Source organism: Lycorma delicatula, chromosome 3 (genome assembly GCF_047948215.1).
Source record: "Lycorma delicatula isolate Av1 chromosome 3, ASM4794821v1, whole genome shotgun sequence".
Classification (NCBI taxonomy): Eukaryota; Metazoa; Arthropoda; class Insecta; order Hemiptera; family Fulgoridae; genus Lycorma; species Lycorma delicatula.
The window spans coordinates 140,702,484-140,729,491 of NC_134457.1; the positions used below are offsets into that span (position 1 = coordinate 140,702,484).

Sequence of the window (27,008 nt, forward strand, 5' to 3'; positions counted from 1 at the left end):
TACGTTCTCAATTCGACCATTCCCGAGATGTGTGGTTAATTGAAACCCAATCACCAAAGAACACCGGAATCCACGATCTAGTAAAAAAATCCGTGTAAAAATAACTGGCTTTACTAGGACTTGAACACTGGAACTTTCCAATTGAAATCTAAACTTTCAATCCATAAAAATCTGACAAGCCGGTTAAATGTATGGAATCCAATTAAAGAAACATCTATTAATTTTAGTATCTAGAATGAATTTAAAAGTTTCACTTAGTTAAATTTTTAACATCCATCAGTATTCATCATGTTTATCAGCATCGGGTATGCTTATGAAAATCTTAAAGAAATGCTGTTAAAAAATATAGTCAAATTCAGGTCAAACTACAAAAAAAGGCTTAAAAACATTTGAATCTTTTAGCCCTTAAGGCCTGTATAATAGTTCTAGACATTCTATAAAATTAAAGAGACAACAATTAACGTTAATGCTAATTCGATAACGTTAATGGAATTAACATATCGAATTAATGGATAAAATGTTAAAATATCGGATTAATGGATTTTGTTAATTATAAATATAATTCGAAATTTTTAAATAGTTTAGTTATTAACGTAATCATAATTACATGTTTGATCATCGACATTGTCATTATCTCTTCATATCATCCTGTGTAATTCTACGTCATGCAGTGTATTTTCTATTAGTAGAGGGATGTAAATCAATACAAATTTAAATAAACATTTATTAGTTAAGTTATTAGTTTAAGATTTATTTATCATCATTATTACTAATGAAATAAATGTTGCATCAGAAATTCTTGTGTAATAGTATTCTTATTATTTATCATTCATCTTAAACTATACGTCATTGAGCATCTGTTTTGGTAATGATGGATCTTAAATTTAGTTACTTATTGTTAAGTATTGCAGTCAAATCAAACTCAGTCAATCAAATTCAATAAAAATTTTCTGAAATAGATGGAAGAGGACCTCCAAGGCTTGAAAAGTAGTATAAAAATGTATTTTCGTGAATATGTTGGACTTTGTTCCCACATGGTAATCATTAATTTAAAAAAATTTTAAATACGTTTATCGATCACACGGGTGCAATGTTCTTAATTGTAATTATTATTAAATATATTTTTTTATTGATTTTAATAGCTTATTATAAAGTTAACATCGTTTTATATAATGGAGGAAGGAAATTTTTTTTAAATACTGGAAGGAATATTTTTACATGAAAGTCACTTCTTATTTTATTTTTAATGATTACATGTTACTGTTTACAAGTACTAATGAAACCGGTTCAGCTAATTATTTAAATTACACGTTACGAATTTTTAATAAACGTTTTTATATTATAATGTAATTTTTTATAATAAAGTTTTTCTATGATACTTAGTTTTATCTTTATTTTTTACCAAAATTTAAATATTACACATTAAAAGGGTAAATATAAGTCGGTGAGAAATATTAATATTATCCCATTAAATGTCAATGTTAACTTTAAATGAAATATAAAACATAACCTGAATTATATGCTTTAATAATAATTGATAACAATGTATGTTAATTAAGAAGGTTATATTCATTTACGTCAACTCATATTAACTCAAGTTTAATTTATGGGCATTACTGACTATCTGTTTTATCACTCCCTCTCTTTCTTTCTCTACACACACACGCGCGCGCACGAATACACATACAAATTTACGGATCACATTAATTATACTTATTGTCATGGTTAAACCTAAATTTAATCAACAAATACTGCGATGTAAAATAAAATTAAATTAAAGTAAAGGCAAATTGTTAATTCTTTTGTCGTAGTCAGTTTAATAGTTCGATGGTATTCTCCATTCTTTTCCATTTATGCTAATCTTTTAACCTTTTTACATATTCGTATATTTGTCTTCCTTTAAAGTTTTAACGTTCTCATCACTTTATTATCAGATTAATTTCACTTTGATATCTTGATACACAGCCCACCAATCCAGATTATTTCACTAAAACAGCCGCCAAAACCGCTTTTCTACTAAAAGTCTTTCTCTTCGATGATCTCTATTTCGTCCTTTCATTTTTCTTGTTCATATTTCACTATCATTACACTCTCTAGACTTCATAAAGATATTTTAAACAGCCGGTTAGGCTCGGTGCGCTCGCTCTTCCCGTCTAAACAGGGGGCTCCATCTCCTGGATTCCCCACCGAGTTCATTATTTTCCTTATGAGAATAATACTAATAAATAGCAGTTAAAGCCCGTTCAATTTATAAAAACGTAATTTCTTCAGAGCAAACAGTTTGATCAGCACAATACTCGAAACCTTCTGAAGTATGCTGGTTTCAGAATAGCCGGCCCCATCTTAAAATAGTAGTTATAGTTGGTTACCCGTCCTCCTTAAGGGTAAGAACTATTTTGTACGGTTCTTAGCGTTACCCAACAAATGCCACAAAGGAGGTGACGTATTTCGTTTCTAATTTTTTGTTATTTTTTTTTAATTTGTATTAATTAATTTATTTTTTTGGAACACTCTGAAGAACGTAATCCAAACAATGCACTTTGTTCAATATTTATAGACTTTCTCTCTGGAATGTATATAAGCAGATTGTCCCCACAGGAGGCTTTGGAACAATCTACAGTTGCCCATGCGAAAACGTTGACTTTTAAGGGGAGATCAGCCACATAAAGCATCTGCCCTTATGACTTATTAATTGTCATCGTTAAAGCACCTTTAAGTGAGAACTGGAGCTTGAAAATTAGCGGCAAGTCTAAATTAATGTATGACGTACCCTGACGCACCTTTAAAACTTCTTTTATCGAGAACAGAAAGATCCGTCGAAAAAGACAAAAATCTTTTTTGTAGAAAATTTAATTTCAAATACTGTACGAGGTTTTTGAATTTGATTTGACCAATATTTTAGCCATATTAAAGTTGAATATAGTCAGGGAACGTAATCCGATTATTACTAGCCATTAAAACAACCACCGTTCTCAACGGTGAAACATATCTTAACGGCTACGTTCTTTCCAGGTATAAAAAATACGTTCGTGCAAAATTTCAATTGAATCGGTTGTATAGTTTTTGCGCGAAAGAGTAACAGACTCACAGAAACCACTATTCAAATTGATTTAAAAATGACTTTATTGAAGAAAAAAAATTAAATCGAACATTACACATTTTTTATAATATATAATCTTTAAATCTACATAATCTACAATTATATAAAACGTAAGTAAACTTCGTGTAAAAAGCTTTCAAATTACAGAAGTTCTTAAACGACGACACATAATGAGTTATTTTCTCGTTCATTTCGTTCACACACACACACACACACACACACTCACAGAGAGAGAGAGAGAGAGAGAGAGAGAGAGAGAGAGAGAGAGAGATACACACACTAAACATAATATTTTAAAATACAATTGCAATAACTTTAATTTCAATCAAATTCTACAGAAAAGGAAATTATATTATAAATTTTATGTTTGGTTTATATTTAGAATAAACCGCAAGAAGAAGAAAATTAAGTAATTATTTTCACATATGATTCAGTTACACAGCAAATGAAGAGTTCATAGTACATATACATTCATACGTAACTCGTTAATATTTATAACAGACCTTGGACAATAACATATTCAATAAAAGCCAAACATAGAAGATCTAAAAGAGTTGCTTGGTGGCCATCCAGTCGCCTACAACCACTAGGAATCGTTGGGTCAAGGCATACATGTCATCTTCCGAAATTTTATTTCCTCTTTCTTTATGTTAAAACTCATATACAATTCATTCACATCTGTTAAGTAATACATCACGTTTTATATATACCTTTACTTTAAATCTTTTAGTTAGAAAAAATAGATCTTTTTAAGAACCGTTTTTAAATTAATTAAAATATCAGGTAATCATGAGTTAAGATAATGATCTACTAGAAGAAAAATAAATTAAAGATATTTTTAATATACAGCACATATTTTTTTGTTTAGCTAATACTAAAAAAAAAAAAAAAAACAGAATATGTGCTGGGAAAAATGTTAAAAAACAAGGATTATTGGGATGAAGAAGGATCTCGAGTGATCTGAAGAAGAGTTTAATAAATAATTTGTTGGATTATATACCGGTAATATGAGGAGAACGGAGGAAGTGAAATGCACGAAAATTATGAGAAATGAGGAAACATTAAGACGAATAATAAGAGTAGAATTTTGACAAGGAAGAGGTAACCATCTTCGTTAAGACATTCATTGAAATTATTGTCAGCAAAGATTCATAGAGGGAAGGAAAGAAAGGAAAATGAATAAAAGGAAAAGGAAAATTGGAATGATGACGTAAATTAGAAAAGGAAGATCCTATTAAGAAGTGAAAGAAAATACTTAAGCGGAAGAAAAATGGTATATGTTGAGTTGAAACCTGTCTGAAGTATTCGTAAAAAAGGAATTTGAATTATTCGAAAAAAAATATTAAAACAAATTTTCATATTTCTAAAATGAAAAGGAATTGATCTTTTATCTTACCGTTAGACAACTTTTAGTTTTGATAACAGACTTTCTACGGCATCTAATAAATGGAGAGATCAAACTAACCTTCTATCCGTAAAACAAACATGAACCAAATATTAAAATAATTCAGATAATGAAAAATATTGTTGTAAAATCATTTAAATTACGATTGCTTGTAAATAATAAACAAATTAACACTATCATCAAACGTAGATAGAGAGCTAAATAATAATAATAATTACAAATCTGAGAAAAAAAAGATCAGATACGTCACATTATGGAAGGGTTAATTTAATTTTTCTATCCTTAAGGTGTATTTATAATGTGTAAATTATTTTTTAATAAAATTTATAAACGATAATAACACTTAATTAATGTATGGGCTGTGATAAAAATAAACAAATAATTTTTGATAAAACCAGAACATAATGTATTTATAGTGAACTAAATTTTTGTTTCATTATTTTATCAGAGGAAGAACAAAATAATCGCAAAACACTCCATAAATTAAATAATGTGTTAAAGTATAAATTAAAAATTTTAGAATTATTTATCGAAATCCTTATGATTTACTTTAAATCAAGATATCACTATTATATTATATTATTTAAAGTCAATAATAATAAAAAAATACAATAAAAAAAGGTAACTGAAGATATGGATTAACATAATACAAATTAATATTAATTGGTGTTTAAACATTTTATAGTGCAAGAATTTTAATAGATTATATAAAATTTAATTAATTTCATGTATTACATCGTTTATGGTAAGTTATACCAATTTAGAATTACAAACAAAATACTTTCCAGAGCTTCTCATCATTGTTATAACTAAATGTTAATGGTGGAATTATATGACTTAAAAACAAAACAAAGTACAAATATTTCTATGTAAAATTATTGCTTAACTAATTTTTGATTAATTTTATTTAAGAATCAAATTATATGATCAAAACTGATCAGTGTTTAAATACGTACGAGTATACTGAAAATCACTTTATTATTTTTGTTTACGGATATCAGATTAAAACTAATGTGGCCATTTTTATTTTAATTCTTCACGATACCATTAAATTTCTTTGATCATGAAAATAAAATTTACACTGGAAAAGAAACTGATGAGAATTTTTAAAAGCAGTCTTATGACATTCGGTTTGTTTTGTCCAGAATAAAATTGAAAAATAAATTAGGTTTAAAATAATTGTTTCATTAATAATTTTTTGTATAATAAAAAATTAATTTTTTGTTCTTAAATAATTCAGGAAATATGTATTTTTATTAGAAATTTGGAATTAATAATTGATTCAAATTCAATAAAAAAAAATAAAAAATAGACAATTTTGTAGGTTTATTATTAAGTAATGCAGATTTATAAATTTTACCATTAAATCTATGATAAACTCGGGTAAGATATTGGAATAAATAAAAGCTTAGAAAACAAATAATAAATACCAGTTCTCTGTTTATTAAAAATAGATTAATCTGCACCGTACAAAAAATTTGAAAAAAAAAATAGGATGTAACAAAAATTGTTTATAATCACCAAGAAGTGTTCTTTCTAAATGAGTAACATCAATTATAAGTAGCAGATGAAGATGTACGAGTAATAGAACAGTTACTATTATCTTACAAATTTCAGGCAGGTAAAGATATACAGATGATAACAGTGTTGTGAATGCACCTTGAAGATGAGCAAATAGCAAACACAGATCATGCGTAAAGGGGAAGGGAGGAACAACTTCTAATGTGGACGGTCAAGGTTACTTGACCAACACAAAAAATTACCTTCTCATCTTGCTCACTTCACTTCCTATAGAAACCGGTTTTCTCCGCCTCCTAATTCTAAACCACATACGTAACTCTCTCTCACTCACCCACTCTTTTTCACTTGTTCACTCATTTACTCTCTTTCTCCTCTCTAATTCTGTTTTAAGTTTCCTACTGTTCTAAGGATTTTTTAAATTTAATAATCAACATAAACATATGATTGAAAAACACCAGTAAATTATATATTTGCGAGTTATTTCTCTATTATGGGAGAAAACTAAACTGGGTTTTACAATTTCATCATAAAACGGAAGAATCATAAAAAAAAGAAAACTTTATTGGATAATAATTAATTTATGACTATGCTACATGTAAAAATATGTTCATATTAATAAATAAGAGATTTAGAATAAAATTTATTTATAAAAGTATACTATGTAAAATAAGCGAAAAAATTAACGCGGAAGACTAGGCGTAGAATTACTCCTTAAATCATATATGATAACCATCGGATTTGGGAAGGAAAGGATTTCCTCATTTAATAGCCAGCGGTACTTAAAAGGCGATGCGACTAATGAAATAATAGTTTCTTTTACTTATCTCATCATAAAAATAGTCGGTAATAATAGTTGAAGGACAAAGGTTATTTCAAATTTATAAAAAAACTTATATAACAATTTTAATTACTTTATAAAAATTACACAATGGCCTACATACATGATTTTTATATTTTTTGTTTAGATTTTTTTCCCCTCTAACGTTGTAGACTGTTATTATGTGTTAGATTTCATTACAATACTAGATCGTGGATACCGGTGTTCTTTGGTGGTTGGGTTTCAATTAACCACACATCTCAGGAATGGTCGAACTGAGAATGTACAAGACTACACTTCATTTACACTCATACATATCATCCTCATTCATCCTCTGAAGAATTATCTAAACGGTAGTTTCCGGAGGCTAAACAGGAAAAAGAAAGATTTCATTACAAAACGGTTGTGGGCAAACTGACGTAAGCCATTCCTGAAAATAGCCGTCCCCGAGAATAAAATCAATATACACTTACAGGTCAGTATATCAAAATAATCGAAGTATATATTACAATCAGTTCAACGAGTTGCGGCTTCTCTCAACTCACAAAAATAGACTACCTTTTAGTGAACCTTATTACCTTAACATATATAAATCAAAAAGTGCCACAGATGTTTTACACGCATTAAAAAATTAGGACTTCGTATAATGAATTGCAATTAATAAACGTTTTTATTTTCGAATTTTATTTTCGATATTTCGACTTAGAAGAGAAGCATTCATCTAAAACGGGAAAGAAAGTACTTATTTTAGAAAAATAAGCATTTATTTTACATGTAGGTAGGCGATTTCTGCTACAACATATACCGTCTTTAGTTTTTAAAATGTAAAGTTAAAAATATAACCGGCTTACTAAATAGAATTTAAATAAAAATGTTCTCCCTGGTTATTATATACGAGATATTTGCATCATTACCTCACCTGGTATGGAAGCAAAATTTTTATAAAAGTTTTGCTAATTGTCTTATTACTAAAGTATTTCTTCGTATTACTTGTTAAGAATTCTGTGCCTTGCTTGGAAATCCATCTAACTTTTCTATTCTTTTAACAAAAACTGAATGTTCTTCCATAAGGCATCAAATATGAATTACATTTATGCCACGTCGATGAGATTCCTCGATATCATCCGAATTCAGAGGTTGATTGGTATATTCAAGTTAAGGGGTTTTGTACTAAAATAATTTCTCATAACTCCAGTGTATGCTTATCGCCTAATGATGAATTATGGAATATTTACTGCCAGATAGTTTTTCCTTAATTATCCTACGGGTCAAATGTTGGAGCAAGGTTGAGGATTGATATACTTTTTGTTTTAAAGATAAAAACCATTAACATTAACATTATATATATCATATGTTTTCAAATTTCTTTTTCGTTTTATGTCTAGGGATAGGTCATTGTATTATATTTCCAGGGTCACAAATAACAAGGAACTTTAAATCATATTAACAGCCACTTAAATATCATAAATAACGATATCTTTGTGAAAAGTTTATTCACTTCAAATGACTGCCATCCTCATTATGAATGCCAAAGGAATGAATGTTAAGTATAAATTATGTATCTGATTGATAAATTCCTGTATTCTACTGCTGACTGACTTATAAATCGCTCATTACCTAACAGTCATGTTTGCTATTTGTGACTGTTATATCAAATGGGAGGTTTTTAATGTAAGATTTTAAATTAACTAGTATTCTTAAAATATCTATGGAAATATTTAATTAATACTATTTATTTTTAGTTTCACTATGGTTTAGTTAATTAAAAAATAAGTCTCGAGTCACTAAAGAGCAAATGGGTATTAGTATCTACCGCATCTGCGATGGAGTGGTAACACTTTCATTTATCACCCAAAAGGTTCTAGCTTAGAACTCTAGTTAAGTTTTGGATTCTTACTAACTATAAATTAATTTTTCGTTCTAAAAACATTGAAATTAACCACGAGACTAATGTTATTAATTTAATAGGTAATGTGTGGATGTATAGATATAATTCTTTTTAAATTAATGTTACGCGTTTATTTAAAATATATAAACGAAATAATACTGTTGAAAATGGAAGAATATTGTAAAAATCCCTTCTGCCTGTAAAACTTGTAATTTTGTTATTTTTGTAAATTTCACTCTTTCACTTTATGGATTAGTTTTTTTATTAGTGTCTAGATGAAGAACTTTTTTAAGCTATTTTTATACAGAATAGTAGAGAATATGTATTATTAATAAGTGAATTCATAACGAATAAGCTGATGTGTAAAAATTTATAATTTCAAACAGGCTTAAAAATATATATTATTAAAAAAAAAATTTAAAAGGCATGCTGCCTTTTTTTAAAGTGATTCATTTAAATAAAATTCTCTGATACGTTAAATGTAGAAAATTATTATTAATAAGTAAATTAATCCTTACGTTCATATTTAATCCAACTAATAACATTTTATTCTAAAAAAAATTGTAATTAAGATATTTCATAATAACGTGACATAACTTTTTAATTAAAAGGTAATATTTTCATAATAACTATTAATAATAAAATCATAAATTATTTTTTATACTATAAGAAATTTACCAATAGGTTATTAATAATAATAATAATAATAATAATAATACTAATAATAATAATAATAATAATAATAATAATATCAATAATAAGAAAATAGTAAAGTAATTGTAATTAAAAGTAATGATGGATGATGATCTAAATTAATGATCATTAAAACTAATTAATTAAACAACTTGTATAAAGTCGAATTAAACTGATTTCCATATTACTTTCCGTCTAGTATATATATTTTATAATTACTACAGTATATATATATATATATATATATATATATATATTATAATTATTAAAGCCGCAATAATATACACGTTGAAGCTTGTTTTAAACCGGTTTAATGTCAAGAATTCACGACGTATTGTGAAAATGACCTTTCGCATACACGATTGTGGTGCTTACTAGATAAAACCCGGTGGTAAATATTATCATAATCAAATCCGTGATATGTGTTTTTATGAAAAGATGAGTTACAACCGTACGGATTAAAAAATGATAAATTTATTTATCTATGTTTTAAAACGTTTAAGAACAGATTGTAAATTAATCATATTTACTTACTATTGCTCAAATAATAATTTAAAATATTTATTAAATAAATATTATTTAATCATAACTTATATGCTAGATCGCGTGTAAGTATAATCTTTCAATAACTTTCTCATTCGCTTCTTACACATAAAACACTCCTGCTGTTATTGGTAAAAATACTACACACTTTTACTTTACATTCTTTGTTTAGGTTCACAAAAAAACCTCATTAGAATTTAATCATTCAGTCATAAACTTGTACAGGTCTAAAACAATCAGTCATAAACTTGTACAGGTCTAAAACAAATCATAAAATTATCAAATCACACTAAGCTTTGTAACAACGAAAACCAATTGTTTTGTAATTATACTAAATCATCAATTATTTTAAGTATGTTTTATAACGGTATATAAAGTGACAGTAGTTCATACTATCACTTCAAGCATATGATGTCTTCTATCTTGAAGACATAAACATAAATGTTAGCATTATTAAATATTATACTTTTAGTAAGTGGTTTAGGTAACAATTCATTAATTTATTACAATTATTAAAGAAAGAAAGCGTTCAGGATTAATTTATATTAAAAAAAAAAAACAAAAAAAACATTAATTAGATTCAGCTTATAAGGAGTTATTCAGTCCGATTTTTTCAATTTAAATCCCCAGTCCACAGTGTTCTACAGTATACACAGTGATATTTAAATATGGAAAAACTTTATACTACATACTACATATGTGAGAGGTATTTGGAGGCAGAAAGAAATGGAGTTCCACATATTAAAAAATTCTGCATTACGGTGGGTTTTAACTTTTGTCTGCCATCTTGGATCCGCCATAATAAATCAAACTGAGTTGTTTAAATAGGAAGATAGATGTATGACACACGGTTTTGATTTAAAGTTTTACAAGAAAAACAATGGTGTAACTTGTTTTTCTCTTAATACCATCGTTATCGAGTTATAAGCATTCAAATTTTCAATGAGAGAAAAATCTTGTTAACAATAAAACGAGATAAAACGCACTGCATGAACAGTGTTATTACATTTTACATTCATAATGCGTACAATAACGAACCTTAAATAGTGCTATAATATTGATAATAATAAACAATAACTAATAATTAACAAAACAACATCAAATTAAACGGTTATATCAACTGATATTATTTTCTGAATAAAAATTAATTTCCATTGTTAATATCTGATGATATTTGTTACTTATCGTAAATTATACAAATCAGCTGGAAATACTTAAAAAATGTTACAAATTTACTTGATTAAAGTAGTTTATATTACGTTGAAACTATACAACTTATCAATTCAATTCACATTTTTACTTCAACATATTTTTAATGATAAAATTTGATACCGCTTGTAAAAATTATGCTATAGGCCTAATGGTTCATATTTGTTTCTAGTTGAAAGTTTTATTGTTAGTTTCCTCGTTCGTTTATTTAGTTTTATTAAATATTGAATCTTGAAATAACAATGGATTCTTTAAGTGCAACCGAAAGAATAAGTGTTGATGATATACGGGAATGGTGACTGACTTCGGCCTTTAAAAGAGGTAAGTGATTTATTTAATAATAAATTTCCAAACAGAGAACCGGTAAGTAAATTGACTGTGATCAAGACAGTACAAATACGATTTGAAGAAACCGGTACTGTAAAGAATCGTCCTCGCAACGGTAGCCCAAAAACTGTCACAACTGTTCCAAAGTCATTAAATGTATTGCAGACATTCGTTGTAGATCCTCATTCATCGATTCGGAAAACTGTTGTCCAACATGAAATCAGTTATTTTTCAGTTAAAAAAATTCTTAAAACAAATAAATTTCATCCTTATTATTAGCTACACCTGGTGGAAGAACTTTAGGAAGATAGATCTATTGCTTTTTTTTTCATTAAATTGATATTTGAAGTTAGGGGTAGCTTCATTTACCGGTGGGGGATAGCAAATTTTTCTAATTCAATAATATTTATTGATGAAGCGACTTTTATGTTAAATGGTCATGTGAATAAGCAAAATTATCAATATTGGAGTGATAATAATACCAGATGAATGTTGAAACTCATAAAAAATACCCTCCGAAAATGAACGTTTGGGCGGGAATTGTCAGTCATTGTATTGTATGGCCTTTATATTACGTACAATCTTAAAGGAGTTGCTTACTAACAAAGTTGCTTATTGCAACTTATTACCCGATAGGATTTCACTAAATTTCCGGGAAAACTTTAGACAAGAATTAAATAATAACGTATGGTTTCAGCAAGATGGAGCATCACCTCATTATTATCTAAACGCACGGAAAATTTTAAATGAACAATTTCCAAATCGCTGGATAGGTCCTTGAGAAGCCATAATGGTCTGCCAGTTCCCCAGACCTGTCTCCGCTGAATTACATTTTTTGTGGGTTATTTGAAACATAATGTTTACAAAATAAAACCTCCAGACATTAACGAGCCGAAGAGATGAATAAAAGACGAATCTGCTCGTGTACTACCAGACATAATACATCATATAAACGGATATTACTTGAGTTAGCATATTGCCAAGTTGTAGAAAGGAAGAATTTTGAACATTTATTGTAGTATGATATGCTTTTAAAATTTATTTCATTATTAATCTACGATTAAAAATATTTACTTAAAATTTTAATATAAATATTGTAATATTTAATGTAAGTATCACTGTGAGTATTTAATGTAAGTATATCAGTCGATATAGCCGACTGATAATTTATTGTTTTGTTGGTAATTATTAGTTATTGTTTATTATTATCAATATTGTAGTACTGTTTAAAGTACGTTATTGTACACATTATGAATGTAAAATGCAAAAAAATTGTTCACGTAGCGCGTGTTATCTTGTTTTATTGTTAACAGCGCCTGTTATCTTGTTTTAATGTTAAAAAGATTTTTCTTTCACTGAAAATTTGAATGGTTATAACTCGATAACGATGACATTAAGAGAAAAACCATTAAAAACATTAAGTCGTTAAGTATGCCATTAAATAGATGTGTTATATACACGATAGCTTTTTGGACGGTAGCATAAACAGCATTTTGTTTGCCATTAAATCAAAGCCGAGGCTCTTATGTGAGCTTTTTCCTTTCTTGATCACATGAAGAGCTGCAGAGGTAGAGAAACCCTTTATAAAAAAACCACATAGACTATCTAAGAAACTGACGATTTCTTCCTCACAATGATAAACAAAAGTGACCATATAAAGTAATAACAAATTTTAACGATATAAGAAAAAAATCAAAGTACATTTTATTCTACATATTCAGTAGACTTTTTTTACTGAACAATCTAAATGACATAGCAGCAATTTAATTGGACTACATACAAATACATAAATATTATATACAAATATATATATATATATATATATATATGTGTGTGAGTTTGTATGTGTATATATATAACAGTAAATAGAAATATAATAATAACTGTTCTCTACTATAAAACCCGTTCGACTTGTTTTCGTTCATGAAACAAACAATCTGAAAAAAAATTATTTTTAAATAAGAATTTTTAATGTTAACCATATTTGGACAAAATATGGGTAGGCAAAATATTTAAATAAATCTAAAAATATTTGCTACGCAGCAAAAGTGATGAAAAATTAAAAAAAAAAAAAAAAAAATAGCTAGCTTGTTCCACCAGGCAAATTTTATTAATTCTTTAATAGGTTTTTCAATCAGTAAAACCGTTTATATTGATTTATGACAATATTTACTGAATATGTGGAAGTACTAATTTTTGTTGTTTATTTTAGTTTTGTATAAAATTTTATAAAAATTATAAAAAGCTGCTGCCCACTCCTGAAAGAGGGCAGCAGCTCTTTCAGTAGTTGTTAGGGGCGTGAGTCAGGACGACTTAAACGGCCATATCAACATCACTCAGTCCTCTGAGTACTGCGCAGCTGAAAGCAATGGAAAACTACAGCTGCTTTTTTTCCAAGAAAATACGGCTCTGCATTTTCATATAGCAATGATGGAGGCGCCTTCCTTGGTAAAATATTCCGGAGGTAAACTAGTCCCCCGTTCGGAACTCCGGGTGGGGTCTACTAAGGAGGGGGTCACCAGAAAATTAAAAAATAACATTCTACGAGTCGGAGCGTGGAATGTTAGAAGTTTAAAAAAGGTTGGTAGGCTGGAAAATTTAAAAAGAGAAATGGATAGGATAAATGTGGATGTAGTAGGAATTAATGAGGTTCGGTAGGAAGAGGAAGGCGACTTTTGGTCAGGTGATTTTAGAATAATAAACTCAGCTTCAAATAATGGGCAGGCAGGAGTAGCTTTCATAATGAACAAGAAGATAGGGAAGAGAGTAGAATATTTCAAAACGCATAGCAATAGAATCATTGTAATAAGGATAAAATCAAAACCTAAACCGACAACGATTGTTAATGTCTATATGCCTACAAGCGCCCATGATGATGATGAGGTAGTGTGTATACGAAGAGATTGATGAAGCAATTAAACACGTAAAAGGAGATGAAAATTTAATAATAGTTGGAGATTGGAATACAAGCATTGGAAAGAGCAAGGAAGGAAATATAGTGGGTGAATACGGGCTGGGAAAAAGGAATGAAAGAGGGGACAGACTTATAGAGTTTTGCACAAAGTATAATTTAGTAATTGCCAACACCCAATTTAAAAATCATAATAGAAGAATATACACTTGGAAAAAGCCAGGCGATACTGCAAGGTATCAGATAGATTATATCATGGTTAAGCAAAGATTTAGGAATCAACACGTTGACTGCAAAACTTACCCTGGAGCAGACATTGATAGCGACCATAATTTGGTGATAATGAAATGTAAATTGGGATTTAAAAAGCTGAAGAAAAGGTGCCAGATGAATCGGTGGAATTTAGAGAAGCTTGAGGAAGAGGAGGTAAAGTAGATTTTTTAGGAGGACATCGCAATAGGTCTGAATAAAAAAGATAAGGTAGAAATGTAGAAGAAGAATGGGAAAATGTTAAAAAGGAAATTATTAAATCATCAGAAGCGAACTTAGGCGGAATAAAAAGAACTGGTAGAAAACCTTGGGTTTCAGACGATATATTGCAGCTGATGGATGAACGTAGAAAATATAAGAATGCTAGTGATGAAGAAAGTAATAGGAACTACCGACAATTAAGAAATGCTATAAACAGGAAGTGCAAACTAGCAAAAGAAGAGTGGATTAAAGAAAAGTGTTCAGAAGTGGAAAGAGAAATGCATTGGTAAAATAGACGGAGCATACAGGAAAGTTAAGGAAAATTTTGGGGTACATAAGTTAAAATCTAATAATGTGTTAAACAAAGATGGTACACCAATATGTAATACGAAAGGGAAAGTCGATAGATGGGTGGAATATATTGAAGAGTTATACGGAGGAAATGAATTAGAAAATGGTGTTATAGAGGAAGAAGAGAAAGTTGAGGAGGATGAAATGGGAGTAACAATACTGAGATCTGAATTTAAGAGAGCATTAAAAGATTTAAATGGCAGAAAGGCTCCTGGAATATACAGAATACCTGTAGAATTACTGCGCAGTGCAGGTGAGGAAGCGATTGATAGATTATACAAGCTGGTATGTAATATTTATGAAAAAGGGGAAGTTCCGTCAGACTTCAAAAAAAGTGTTATAGCCATGATATCAAAGAAAGTAGGGGCAGATAAACGTGAAGAATACAGAACAATTAGTTTAACTAGTCATGCATAAAAAATCTTAACTAGAATTCTATACAGAAAAATTGAGAAGAGAGTGGAAGAAGTGTTAGGTGAAGACCAGTTTGTTTTCAGGAAAAGTATGGGGACAAGGGAAGCAATTTTAGGCCTCAGATTAATAGTAGAAGAAAGATTAAAAAAAAACAAACCAATATATTTGGCGTTTATAGACCTAGAAAAGGCATTCGATAACGTAGACTGGAATAAAATGTTTTGAACATTTTATAAAAATTAGGGTTCAAATACAGAGATAGAAGAACAATTGCTAACATGTACAGGAACCAAACAGCAACAGTAATAATTGAAGAACATAAGAAAGAAGCCGTAATAAGAAAGGAGTCCGACAAGGATGTTCCCTATCCCCGTTACTTTTTAATCTTTACATGGAACTAGCAGTTAATGATGTTAAAGAGCAATTTAGAATCGGAGTAACAGTACAAGGTGAAAAGATAAAGATGCTACGATTTGCTGATGATATAGTAATTCTAGCCGAGAGTAAAAAGGATTTAGAAGAAACAATGAACGGCATAGATGAAGTCCTACGCAACAACTATCGCATGAAAATAAACAAGAACAAAGCAAAAGTAATGAAATGTATTAGAAATAACAAAGATGGACCAATGAATGTAAAAATAGGAGGAGAAAAGATTATGGAGGTAGAAGAATTTTGTTATTTGGGAAGTAGAATTACTAAAGATGGACGAAGCAGGAGCGATATAAAATGCCGAATAGCACAAGCGAAACGAGCCTTCAATCAGAAATATAATTTGTTTATATCAAAAATTAATTTAAATGTCAGGAAAAAATTTTTGAAAGTATATGTTTGGAGTGTCGCTTTATATGGAAGTGAAGCTTGGACAATCGGAGTATCTGAGAAGAAAATATTAGAAGCTTTTGAAATGTGGTGCTATAGGAGAATGTTAAAAATCAGATGGGTGGATAAAGTAACAAATGAAGAGGTATTATGGGAAATAGATGAAGAAAGTAGCATTTGGAAAAATATAGTTAAAAGAAGAGACAGACTTATAGGCCACATACTAAGGCATCCTGGAATAGTCGCTTTAATATTGGAAGGACAGGTAGAAGGAAAAAATTGTGTAGACAGGCCACGTTTGGAATATGTAAAACAAATTGTTAGGGATGTAGGATGTAGAGGGTATACTGAAATGAAACGACTAGCACTAGATAGGGAATCTTGGAGAGCTGCATCAAACCAGTCAAATGACTGAAGACAAAAAAAAATAAAAATTTTAATAGGCTATATTAACATTTACCTTAATATTAATACTAAATGTTAGTTCGAAAAGGCATCGTTAGGGACTATTAGCTGGCGAAAAATTTTGCCCTGATTTCTGGACCTTCGGTAAAATTAAGACAGGGTGTAATTATTGAGACCCAAATTAAGGGGTAAATTTATTGGTTTTAAATGAAATTTGAACTAAAACATTGAAATAAAAGGTATCGGCACTCTGTTTTTTTAAGTAATTTTCGAAAACTTTGCGGTAAAAGGTAAAAAATTGTGGTCGAGAAACACACTAATTTATGTCTGGCATAAAATAATTTCATTTAATGGGTAATAAACACGTAAAGGTTTCAACAAAAACTTGTAGAGAATTTGATACTGAATTAAATGGTTTCCAAAGAAGCTAAGTATAAAGTAATAATTTAAAAATTTATTACAAACAAATACAACATCTAATCATAAATTAATTTTCTAAAATATTAATGAATTTTCTAAAAAAAATTAAAATAAATATTATGAATAATATTAATTTATAAAAAGACATTGCATGTGAAGTTTAACGAACCTACATCAAAATCATTTTATGAAGGTTTGGATCATTTACATCATTCTTTGTTAAATCATTTTATGAAATCATTGTATCATCGAAGTTAACTGCAGTAAAATATAGTTGATATTTTGTAGATGAAGTAACATATGCAACTGAAGAAATCGTTTTAACACAGATTTTTTACTTTTATAAATGTAAATGCCACTCTATTGCACATATGTAATACTGTAATTGTGATACTATACAAATATAACGCAATGAATGTGTAATGAGTGAAACTATAAGTAACCTACATACTGTAATACAAATATTCTGTATATTCAAGTGTCTCCTGATGTGCATGATTTATGCTTTGTAATCAAGTTCATTCACGGAAAAAATTATTATAGGATTATTCATTAAGCACTGCCGACCTTCGTGGCATAGTGGTATCCCTTTGGATCTCATCAGGAAAGATTCTCGTTTGAATTCCAGTCAGATTTGGCGTTTTATCACACGCTTCAAAATTCATTCTCATCATTAAGAAAGAGATTAGAGAAGCTGTTATTGAGCGTAGCCCTGTAGTTACCAGAAAATAAATAAATAACTATTGCTATTCATAAGAGAATCATAATTTTAATACATGACCTATACATGATTCCATATGCTTTGGAGGTATAGAACAATTCTGAGGTATAGCAGTATATCTAGAAAACTTGATTTCTAGACCTCACTGCATATCAAGAGAAAGGAATGGAGAAGCAAGATATTGTTTGGATAATAATAAGATAATTGAACGAAATACGAGTAATTAATTAATATCACTAATTTTTATGATTTACATTCGTTCTTGTTAACTGTGTTTTAATGTGCCAGATCAAAACAGTTTACATTGCGCGTTATTCAGCTGGTCGTTCCATTTAGTACAATAAATAAAGTCCTTCCCGATTAAATTCCTGGCAGTATAATCTTTTGCATTTTTAATCTAATCAGTTTTTTTATCTTATTTTCCTCAATTATAAGCTTGACCTCAATCATACAGGAGACATCATGGCACTCGACACCCGGAGAGGTACATGAGGAGCAAGAAGGTGACAACGTTAACAGAGACCCGCGCGTTTCTTCAGGTCTATATGCTATAGAACTATCCTCATAGAAAAGGATTGCTCCCAGGTTAAAGAAACTGCTGAAATCAATAAAATGAGTGTGGTTCAGGGATTACGTTGAAGTCTATTCCCTCTTAGCAGAGATGATTATTCCTTCTGGAACAGCTCACTCCCATCTCATCCACACCTTTAAGAACATCGAAAGGATGGGCTTGCAGCGACAGCCAAAAGGTCGAGAGATTTTCTGCGCGCTGAGCAAGGTCTTCCAGCCACATGAGATAATACGGGAGCTGATGAGAAGGAAGTTACCGATTTCTTGAGTAGCCCGGTTACTTTGTGTCTCCCTATAATAACCTTCTCATCTGTAGATATATCACAAGAATTCTGGAGAATGGAGAATAGGCTCCTGGATTTGACTCAATTACTCATAAATTATTATTTATGCTGCCATCTAAAGCCACACTGTAAAACATTCATTTTTAAGCAATCGTTTGAACAACATATTTTTGTGACAAATCTCGGAAAAATAATAGCATCATTTGCATCTCATAGCATCATTAAGCATCTCATACCATCTGCATCTGATATGTATTCAGAGAAGTATGTTGTAAACCTATGCACAATCTTCTAACAGATTTATATGCTTATTGCCGAAAATATCTAAGATATTTGAGAGGCTCTTCTTTCAAAGACTATGGCCTGTTTTAGAAAGCGAAGGTGCTATACCCCACCACCAGTTTGGCTTCAGAAGTGGTTATTAAATTATTGAATAAACTCAGAATTTTTAGTGTTATCATCAGATGTCTGGAAAAGAAGGAATTATTCACCGGCATTTTTAGATGTGCTGCAGGCCTTTGACAAGTTTTGGTTGCCTATTCTTTACAAGTTGAAGTCGAGCTTACCCCCAGCCGTTCTATTTAATCCTACGTATCTATCTGGATGGTCGCTTTTCGCAAGTTAGATAAAATCCGGAGTTGTCTAACTTTTTAGAAACTAATTCAGGAGTTCAGTTTTGAGGTTTTCAGGTTGAGGTTTTGAAGGATTTCATCTTCAATGAAATCCTTCGTAGTCTGGACTGCGTCAAACTTGCATCATTTGCAGATGACACTGCAATTTTGGCGGTTAACGATGACCTTACTCTAACCTCCGGTAAACTGCAATCAGCGTTAAATCTTGTCAGCTTGTGGCTACGTAAATGGAAGATAAAGGTTGGCAATTGGTTTGCGGCATTTCTCCCGCCTCCACCCCACATTCGCCATAAAGCATAAGACTGAATATCTGTGCCACCAACGACTACTGAGGCTCGAACAGTGTACCGACCAGTTTCCTAACTCCTAGAGCTAACCTATCAGCGCGAGCGGAATAAGCGTGTTGCAATACACCACTCATTTACGTATCACACCGCTTACATGTCATATATTCTTAAATTTGATAGGCGCACCCCGTCTAATACTAAAATATATGAGATATCAATAAATAAATTTATTTCGTCAAAGACAGTATTTCGCTGTCACGCCTAGGTCGCTGAATGCCAACAAGCAACTGTCCACCATTTTATAGCGCTTGGAGCCATAATAATTGCTGGTGGTCACCCATACACAGGGTTAGCTTCCCACGGTAATGCGGTAAGAGTCTTTCCCTTAAGTAAACTACGGATGCCGGTTGAACAAAGCAACCGCATCTAGGAACTCCCACACGGTCCGACAATGCGGCTCTCGCCCCATTGACTCGCCGCTTGTGAATGACGAATTTTCCCCTTGACCTACAAGTTTCAGGGTGGCCCTGTCTCTGGCCCACCCAAGAGCAGGGCACAGTCAAACATCAGGTGTACATTTAACGCAGACGCACAGCTCATCAGCTGCCAGCCGGAATCGAAACAGATATTGGTTTAAGTTAGCGTGGTTAGTGAACACTAACAACAAGCCGGATAAAGGTTAATCCGACAAAGTTCAATCAAATGACGTTTGCGATGGAGGAGAGGAGATTTACCCACGAGTTAACCTGGATAATATCGAAATTCCGCATAACAACAGTGTACCGTTTCTAGGTTTGCACCTGATCATCGTATGGCATGAAAAGGTCACGTAAGATATAGAAGAAAGCAACTAAACATTAAGTTTAAGCCGATATACAGTTTACTGGGCAAGGGATCTGAGTTGTATCTACCAAGCAGGGCATTGTTGTAAAAGGTATTCTTAAAACCGATGTGGATCTACGGCATTCAGCTATGGAGCACAATTGTAATAACAAAGTTGAGATCATCAAACGGTTTCAGAAAAAATACTCAGAAACATAACGGAACCACCATGGTTCGTGAGGAATAATGAGATCTATGAGATCTGAGGATTCCGTACGTTCCTGAGGAAATTAAATGTCTGAACTCGAAATATATATCTAGACTAAATACACATGTGAACATCTTGCGGTAAATTTTTTAGGCAATAACGAGGATATTAGACATCTTAAAAGGCTACTTGTGTTGAAAATGAGTGATGTAACCTGTGATAAATATACGTCTTTTGACTAGGATAATCATGTTAACTAGGATGATAATATATTTAATGATAAGATAGATGGTGTTTGAGTTACCTCATTTATCAACTGTTTCATTGTTTTATAACATTTTCCATTTTTTAATTTATTTACTTATTGTTTAATTACTGTATTTTCTATTATTATTCAGTTATTCCTTTATTTATTTATTGTTTACTTATTAAATTTTCTAGTTATTTTATTTCAACTTACGTATTTACCTATTGCTTAATTGCACATATAGTTATTTGTATTCTTCAAGGAAGATCACTGCATGCTTCTCATTCATGTAATTTTTTATCATACAATTTACTTAAGGTTTCACATATGAGGATCCGATTTTAAATAAATAATTACAGCAAAAAAGAAAGAAAAAAATATATATTTAAATTTTTCATTTACTCTGATAAAAAAAAATTGCTTTTTTTTCTCTTGTACGACTTCCTTTATGGTAGCCAATTAACATAAGTATTATTTTATTCTGTCTTTAAAATTAAAAGAAAAATAAACAACAGGAGCAGATCCGCGATTCCCGAAAAAAATGTATGATGGATCTGGATTATTATCTTATACCCAGTAGTCCTGCTTAATGTACTTTTTTTCAGTTGTGAGATAAATAATAAAAAATAAATAAATAATCGTTAGATTTTTCTAATAAAAATGTAATTTCATGGTTGTTTTTTTCTTTAATGATATAATCGTAAATTAAATAGCTAATAAGATACTTTACGTAAGATACGTAACGAGATTTATTAATACCTTTAGTCTACACTTATTTTAGTTTTATTTAATGAGGATGTTATAAATGAGAGGAAATCTCTTTTAGGAAACACCGGTAGTTGTAAATATTCAGTTTGTCGACTGGATTATTTCTTTAGTTAATGAACATTTTAATATAAAATCAGTGTGTTCAGATAATGAAAAAAAAAACCGTTTAACTTTTTAAATTTTTAAAAATAATAAGAAAAAATTAATATTTAGAAAAATATACACAAAATGCGACTAACGTATTAGTAAGTATCTTGGATAAGTAACAGAATTTTACATTTTCTTTTAAGTACTTAAAATTAATTTTTTAGAACTTAAAATTAAAACTGTTTAAATAAACTAATTTAAAGAAAGAATTTACAAAACTTAAAATGGACTCCTAATACCGGTCTAAAATAAAATGAAAGAAACTGAAATTTTTTAGAAATTATGAAGCAAACGGATATAAATAAATGTCAGATAATTGTGTATGGAGTGATTTCCTTATACATTATCAGTTATTCAACTATGAGAACTCCCAGCCAATCGAGTGCTAGGTTAAAAATGTATTTCGATGTTATTTATGAAGACGGTCTTCTTTAAAAAACAATCGTAAAAAAATTATGAATTGGTATTTAATGAAATAGCTATTTTAATATGAGATGAATAAAATTATAAAATAAAAAAGGTAAATTCTTACCTGAATTGAACTTGATTAAGAAGCCTTTCTTCTCTTTTTCCTGTTTAGCCTCCGGTAACTACCGTTTAGATAATACTTCAGAGGATGAATGAGGATGATATGTATGAGTGTAAATGAAGTGTAGTCTTGTACATTCTCAGTTCGACCATTCGATGTGTGGTTAATTGATACCCAACCACCACAGAACACCGGTATCCATGATCTAGTATTCAAATCCGTGTAAAAATAACTGGCTTTACTACGACTTGAACGCTGGAACTGATTAAGAAGCCTGAATGATAACAAGTAAACTGGAAAGGCCATTTTACTGTAAAGCTATGGAAGGCTGCGTTATTAATGAAATTTTAGTGCACGAAGTATATTGTAATAGTTTTATTACTCGGAGATAATAATTGTAATAATTTTAAGTTGCCACACTAAAATAAAACGGAGTGGTAAAATAGATGATAAAATAAATTTAAAGGAATAAAGGAAAACGTAAGTGATTGAAATTAAATAATACACGTTGTAATATTTCCTAGAGTGAAAGTAACAAATCAGTTAGACATGTGATCTTAAGAAAAAATCCCTGTAAATACATGTTTTGTATCTCATGTTCAGTAGCGGTGTCCCATGTTTATATGCACAGACCGTGGCGGTCATGACACTGACAGACAGAATGGAAATCTGTAACGAAGATGATTAAAGAAAAAAATGATAACAAAGAAACTGAAATTATTTTCAGTAAAAGTAAAACAATATTTCAATACACATTAATAGTCATTGTCTAACCTTTTCACCTTATTTTCAGAGAAAGTTATTTTGTTAGGAAATAACTACCATAAATCTATTTTCTAATTTCTTGTCCACCAGAACAGTAATTCTGCATACAATTAAATTAAAATTGTTTCTAAATCACAATGGTACTCCATTTCTATTTATAAAAATAAGATCTATTTAAGAAATCAAATTTCTTTATTTATTAATTCTAAATCTTATAAAAATTAATTTAAGTTACTTATAAAATAATAAAGTTATTTATAAAATTCAAATATCAGTCATTACTGATCATTTATTTTTAACCGACTTCTGGAAAAGAAGGTTCTTTATTCAATCTGAGTAGATAACATTTTTTGGTCTCTTAAATATTTTCAACAGTAATTTTTCTCAAAATTCCTTTGGTAGACCCGTTTATATTATTATTCCACATTATAAACTATAAAAGATAGTTTGAAGTAAAAGATTTTACGGTATATGTAGGTGGTTTGCAGATTGTCTCGTAAATTAGTGTAATTTTATAAAAAGATTGATATTGATATCATACTGATATTTAATCTACCTTAATTAGAATGTCAGACATAATTGGTTGGAAAATTTGATCCAGAATGAATTAAGTAAATTTAAAATGATTAGAAAAAATACTATTTTCAATAAAGAATACGGAAATATGTATTTTCGAAAGGTTCCTTATTGGAATACAGGAATATGAATTACTGTACATCAGTAAAGATTGTATTCTTAACTTAACCCGTAGTTCGGTATTTTCCTACTTTTATCAAGACGAATATATCTCGGCTTTTTTCGTATAGTTAGCATAACCTGTAGTCATACTCTTACTTTAAATAGAAGTACAATAAAACAATTTTTTTTTAGTACAAAAAAATACTGATCTAAACAATTTTTCCAGTTCTTTAAATTACAATTTTGAATCTGCACCAAATAAAATAACAGTAGTTATCGGCAACTCTACGTTTTTTATTTATTAATTTTAATTTGGTTTCATCTATCTATTATTTTCGATAATATATATATATATATATATATATATATATATATATATATATATATATATATAGTTATATAGAATGTAACAAAAAAAAACTGACTATTCACTTTTGGTTTTCATATGCCAAAATTGACAAAAAATGAAAATATGACTTTCTTTTTTCATTTATCCTTGTGTCCACCACTTTATATTTTTAAAGAAAAAATGTACTCGTTTATAATTCAAGATCGAATGAGGGATCGATAAAATATTTGATACATATAATTTATACCAACTACTTGTAAATAAAAAATTGTGACCAAAACACGTTCATAAATTTCTAAAAATCAGATCAATTTTTTCATCTTTTATGACTCGGTAATCTGTTGTTTTATCAAAATATTTTATTGTTATTTCACATAATAAATATCAAATCGATTGAAAAGAATAATTGGTTGAAATTGATGAATTATTTAAATAAACTATTACACAGTAATTAAAAACAAAAATAACTAGTTAACAACAACGGAAATTATTCGTATATTTATCACTTATATCATCTAATTTTCATTCTGAAGTTATATTCATCTTTATCTTAAAGAATCTGTGGTGAAGTTTTTGCACGAAATAGTTTTCGGAGTATTCAAAGTTTTACTAACTGTAAATTTTTATTTATTGGAGTATAGAAAAATGGATGAATAAAATAAATCATAAAAGTTATATAATTTTCTTCTCTTCTTAGTAAACGCCATTTATCCAAGTTATGATGAGAAGGTTTTTCCTGACCATTTATTGTGTGGAATCTGTTAAAATTAGACGAGGTGTTTTTTTGAAGTGCGATTTTACTGATGGACTGGCAGGTGATGCAATGATTACACCTGATTTATAATATAAATAAAATACTCCTTACATAAACTCAATTTAGTTTTATAAATAAATACTTTTGTATAAATTACAAATTGTTTTAAAGTTAAACACGCTGCATACCGATTAAATGGTGCGGATTGCCAATTATGAATGTTGACACGCGCTTGACTGCAGTTCGAAACAAATGTATTATCGAACTATTTGATAAGAACATTGTAAGCCTAAAAAAACTACTTGCGTAACTTAAATTTCTACTTATTTCCTTTTTTTAATAATTAAAAATTCAGTACTCCATACAAAATAAAAATAATTTACTTTTATTACCAATATTAATTTAATATCGAGCTGGGAATACAACAAATAATTATTTAAATTGAACATTCATATTCAATATCATCTTCATTGCAATTTATATAATAAATATAGACTAAATACACTTAGTAAAAAAAAAAAACTAAATTATTCATCAATTATCTTTCATTTAACATATCAGAAAAATAATGCAAATTGATAGTATGAACTTAAGTAATCAAAATTGGATTAATGGTAACTTAGATTATGATACACAATTAAAGCGGTTTTATGTATAATTATCCACAATAATCAACCGGGATGACCGTTTTATGGATCATGTAAATTATGGATAATAAAGGTGCAACTTACTTTCCGGTTATGATATTAAAGACATCTCTAGTAATAATTCACCTTGTTTTTTCGACAACAGGAAAAAACTTTTCTTGTTTAAAAGTTTTTTGTCTACTAGCAAATAAAATTTTCTATTACCAGCTAAAAATAAACAAAACATTTTTTATTTACTGGTAACCTCAATATGTTCTCTTTGGCGGCCTTCTTTGATGTTTAGTAGGCCTTTGACTGCTCCATAAGCTGAAATGCAACCTTTCTAAACTCTCTACCTGGTTTTGCGGAACTACCTCGACGGCCGTTTTTCCCAGATTAGATACAACGATGAGTTAGCTGAATTCTTTGACATTAGATTAGGGATTCTGCAAGGCTCTGTCTTAGGATCAGTCCTGTATTTAATTTTCACAGCGACCTTCCGGCTCCGGACCATGTCATCACCTCGTTTGCTGATGAGACATCCTTTAATGATGTCATCAATTTTCTTTGTTTGTTTTTCATTAGAAAATTGTGAACTATTGAACGTGTACGGTCTTATTCAGTAGGAGTGTGTTTATATATATTAACTTCATATATGTAGGTAAGTATATACAAATAAAGTTATTTAATTTTTTATATACGACTATACATACCTTTTATTGAGGATGTTCGTTAGAAACCCCTCATCATATGCTATTTGTAATACGATTTATTTGTGGTTCCTAACACAGAACCGATTGTATATAAACGAATTGAGAAATTCAATTTATTTTAGGAAAACTTGTAGGAATTACGCCAAGTCGCGTTTACATATTACCTGATTTTCGCCTTAAATTATGGTTCGTAATTTTAACGTTTTACAGCTTCATTAATGAATTACGTAAAAATAAATGTAAATATATTAAGAACAGACCTTATCAATCATTAATACAGGTATTCAAGAACTTTCGTAAAATATTATCTAGGTGTAGTGTTATTGTACGGGTTATATAAGAATGGCTTTAGAACAGTTCTGATTCAGATGATAAAACAAAAATTTTAGTTCTAAAAGTAATCTTAGTGCAATCCTAAGAACTATAACAGATAACTGACCCTTAAAATTAATAGAGTCTATCGACGGTTTGCACTCAGGGTGGCGTAGGGGTACAGAACAGTGTCACTGGAGGCGATGATGGTAATAACGAGAATGCCTCCGGTGGACCTACTGACGGTTGAACGTCTAGAAAGATTTGAGGGTAGAGACGCTGTGGTTGTCGGAAAAGAG

At 29.6% G+C, this 27,008-nt stretch overlaps 1 protein-coding gene and 1 long non-coding RNA gene across 3 annotated transcripts in view; both read right to left on the bottom strand.

Annotated features, from left to right (window-relative positions):
- Positions 1-17,548, bottom strand: part of LOC142321325 (uncharacterized) — a 39,072-nt gene extending 21,524 nt beyond the window's left edge. The window contains exon 1 of the long non-coding RNA XR_012755591.1: positions 17,471-17,548. This is a non-coding gene — a long non-coding RNA (uncharacterized LOC142321325). The remainder of the gene's footprint in view (positions 1-17,470) is intronic.
- Positions 1-27,008, bottom strand: part of LOC142322053 (uncharacterized) — an 850,063-nt gene that overhangs the window by 680,449 nt on the left and 142,606 nt on the right. The window lies entirely within an intron of this gene.